The sequence below is a fragment of the Octopus bimaculoides genome, chromosome 1 (genome assembly GCF_001194135.2).
Source record: "Octopus bimaculoides isolate UCB-OBI-ISO-001 chromosome 1, ASM119413v2, whole genome shotgun sequence".
Taxonomy (NCBI): domain Eukaryota; kingdom Metazoa; phylum Mollusca; class Cephalopoda; order Octopoda; family Octopodidae; genus Octopus; species Octopus bimaculoides.
The window spans coordinates 184,541,837-184,545,962 of NC_068981.1; the positions used below are offsets into that span (position 1 = coordinate 184,541,837).

Consider the following 4,126-nt stretch of genomic DNA (forward strand, 5'->3'; position numbering starts at 1 on the left):
AAACACAGACACACACGCACACACACATATATATATGTATACATACATATATACGACGGGTTTCTTTCAGTTTCCGTCTACCAAATCCACTCACAAGGCTTTGGTCGGCCCGAGGCTATAGTAGAAGACACTTGCCCAAGGTGCCACGCAGTGGGACTGAACCCGGGACCATGTGGTTGGTAAGCAAGCTACTTACCACACAGCCACTCCTACGCCTAATTTACATATTTTTAATTTTCTAAGTGTCTTTTTAATTTGATATAGTTCTTTAAAAACATTGAATTCTTTTTTGATGTATTTGTTTATTAAATTTAACTGAGTCCCTCTGAATCTACGGAAGCTCTTTTAAGTTTTGGGGCTCCTCAAACCGTTTGGGTGGGCGGGGTCTTTATCTTATTATGCTTTGAATTAGATCTTGTTTAAGTAGTGCCTTTAAAAAAAATATTTTGAGTATATTTCGTTTTCGTATTTGGTTGCAAGATTCTAGATGTAAGACTCAGAACAGACTTTGAGGAGAGAAGACAAGACAAATCACTGAGTAGGTCGCCTGTAGCGACGAATGGACTTTGACAAACAGCCAATTGATTATTTAACCAGCACATTAAACAAACGATCGATTAGTTAGTTGATTAGATATATAACCAGTTGACAAACAATAAAGAAGTGATGTAGAATCAGTGCGTGTGTTATTATTGGTGTAATTACCCTCCTAAAATACAAGATTTGAATATATGTCTTCTCATATAAGAAGGTAGTCAACAGCAGCGCATTATCAAACAAATGACCAAGGCAGACCAAGTTCTGGCAGCCATTAAAGCTATGGAATAAACAAAATCTGATTTAAAAAAAACTACAAAATTGATGCGAAATTATTAATGTTTTGTATTTAGATTATTTACAACGTTATATTTGTTTTTATAATGCAAATTCCTGTTGCTTACACTGAACAGTTGAAAATTACATATGCAAAATCTTAAGGACCTCCAAAACGTTTAGGCCCAGGTGGCCCCATTAGGTCTAGATCCAACTTTGCTTTGAGGGGGAATGTATTAACGCCACTACATCTCATTTTTCTCAACGCAGTGAAGGCTCTACAAAAAAAACAAAAACAAAAAAACCCAGTAGATTGTACATATTTCACTCAGTTTGTTTTATGCCCGAGTGAATGTGTTTATGAGTATGAGTGATCGTGTGTATTTGTATGAGTGAATGTTTGTGTGAATATGTGTGTGTATAAGTGAATGTATGTGTGTATGTCCGTGTATATGGGTGTATATGTTCCGTTAATCAATCAGTGAAGGAGAGGCGGAGCTCATAGCCTTGAGTGGGTCCCTCCGGATTGGTGAGGTCGATATAGTTTCTATTCGGTTAACTTCTGGCGATTTGCATCAGATACGATTGTTACTACTGTGCCCTTCAAACGTAATAAAACCCGAGGTTGCTGCTCCTTACAAGAACGCTATGGTCGTTGGGAGTTTACAGCTTCACCTGTTCATAAAGTACCCGCAATACATAGAAGATTCATTCAGGATTCTCAGATGTAGTCTTTTACTTGAAGACACGAGGACCAGTTGATCAAATTGGCCTGGAATGTTATCTTATTGACTGGAATTTTATCTTATTGACCGCGGAACAATGAAAGATTGACGTCTGCAAAGGGAAAGCATGGACTGGAAAGAAATTCTAGAAATATTAATGACTGATAGGGACGCGGCATTTCGTCATGGGATCATAATGTACTATAAAGTATAGTAAACGCTTTTATAAGTTAAAACCGTGTTCTACTATGAACCTTAACAAAATTCCAGAAAGTTCCAGCACGAGAAGACAAGGAAGAGGGTGAGAGCAAGTTAGCAAAGAATTTAGTGTATGCTGTGCCGTCTTAAAGTATGGGCACAGTGGGCAGTTGCCCCAGGCCTCCACAAGTCTACAGGCCCAATTCTGATCTATAAATACTGTTGCTCGCTGTCAATTATTAAATACTTCAGGGCCCAATGCATTGGTTTGCCCGGTGGCCTATAATGCTGTTGGATGGCCGTGAGTGTATGACCTGAACGGGAGGGTGAGATTATGATGGAAGAGACGGGTGGAACACTAGAGAATGATGAGGAAGAGAGCGGGGTAATGCACTAATGAAGATGACAATAAGAAAGAAGGGTGGGACACTTAGGAAAATGAGAGGAAGAGAGGAGGACGAGACACTAGGGACTATACAGAAATAGAAGGAGGGAGAGAGAGAGGTAGAGAGAGTGGGAAAGAGAGGGAAATAGATAGATAGATAGAGAGGAACACTGGATGAGCGGAAGAGAGAGGGGTGAGAATAATTAACATTTTGAAAACATCCTTAAGTTTTACAAATGCTTTGGCAATAAAGCACTCTTCGTGCTGCTTAGGGATAAGATGCCTTTGTTTTACAAGTTTTGCGATTGAGTAAATCCTTTTTCTCCAGATGAAATCCGTGGAACGGGAACCGATAGTCAGTTCCGTCATATTGAGTTCCTTCTTCAAGACGAATTTTTTTTTTTATCACAATCAAGCGTTTTTAAAAGAAAAAAATTGTAATTGGTGGGCGGTAAAAATTATATTTATTTCCATTGAAACGATGCTAGAAAAATTGCGCATATGGTTGTCAAGATAAAAAAGGTGGCAAGCGAGTTAGGAAGCGAAGAGAAACGCTGAGTTAACAAAAATGAGAAAAACAAAACAAAAACAAAGCAAAACAAAAAAAAGAAAGCACAACAATTTGAAACTAGTCAAAAAAGCGAAAACCTATAGATTTCAGCAACAAGCGACAAGAGATCCACTGAAGTTTCAATCTGATTCATGATTGAATGAAGTTTTAGATTGGGTACATCACTAAAAATCAGCGATACTAAGGGGTCCAGCAAATCACCACCACTGTCTATCAATTGACAGGATATTAATGTGAAGAATCACCAAGAAACTAATGTATTCTTATGAAAATGCCAGACTCAACAGACCAGTCCCAAAAGACACTAGGAAAAGTAATGCATCCTCATAAAATACCAGTCCCAAAAGGGTTCCTTTGTTCAGGATCTTTAACTCCATCTTTTCCGGGATGCAAACTTGGTGTAGATGTTTCATTGAATGTTAGCAGTTGCCCGCTTATTAAATCGCTCCTCTCCACACCATTCCAGACCTTTCAAAATATAGGTGAGGTTTATAGGATCTGGCATTAATGTCCTCACAGCCTAACTCCCAACAGCCAGAACAAACACATTCAGGCATTTTGTAAAATGTTCTAACAGTTGCGCAAGTCTATTCTGCTGGACTGGTACTTTATTTTATTGAGTTGAGAAGGGCGAAACGCGAAGATAACCTCTGAGGGTTATCAACATAGATCTTAAATTAGCCATTCCAACTATCGTATTGCAATTCCCCGACGATTCCGTCACCTTTGTTTCCTCGTAAATTTCAGGAAAATGGATGTTTTTTAAATTTTATAAATTAGTTTTAAAAAAACATGATGAAACAAAATCGAGACACACTTGTATAGCTATGTCATATACATTTATGTATATATGTATATATGTATATATGTATGATCGTATGTGTGCGTGTGCGTTCGGTGTATGTATGTATGTATGTAAATGTGCGTGTGTGTGTGTGTATGTTAGAATGTATGTACGTGTGCGTCTGCGCGTATGTATGTTACAGAATTTTCTGGAAAAGAATAAAAGGGTAATAAAGTAAAGAGCACAAGGAAACAAACAAATAACAAAAACTGACCTTCGGTTGTGACAGTAGGTTCTTGGCGTGAAACGATCGTGGTAAAATGTCTTTTTTGCCCTCAACACATATATATATATATGTGTGTGTATATGTATGTATATTTGTGTGTCTCTCTGGTCAAGTGAGTTGACCAGATAGAAGGATAAAACTATAAGAACGAGATATTTTTTTTTGTTTTGACAAAGCCAAAGAACTACTACTACTACTACTACTACTACTACTACTACTACTACTACTACTATTACTACTACTACTACTATCACGACGACTACCACCACAGCTACTACTGCTGCTACCACCACCACCACCACCACTGTCGCCGCCGCCACCAACTACAACAACAGCAAAATCACCACCGGCACCAGCACCACCA

General features: G+C 38.3%; 1 protein-coding gene across 1 annotated transcript in view; it reads right to left on the reverse strand.

Annotated features, from left to right (window-relative positions):
* Positions 1–3,884, reverse strand: part of LOC106873176 (catenin beta) — an 81,790-nt gene extending 77,906 nt beyond the window's left edge. Inside the window, exon 1 of the mRNA XM_052973244.1 lies at positions 3,751–3,884. The gene's annotated coding sequence lies outside the window, so the exon portion shown is untranslated. The remainder of the gene's footprint in view (positions 1–3,750) is intronic.
* Positions 3,885–4,126: the final 242 nt, after the last annotated feature.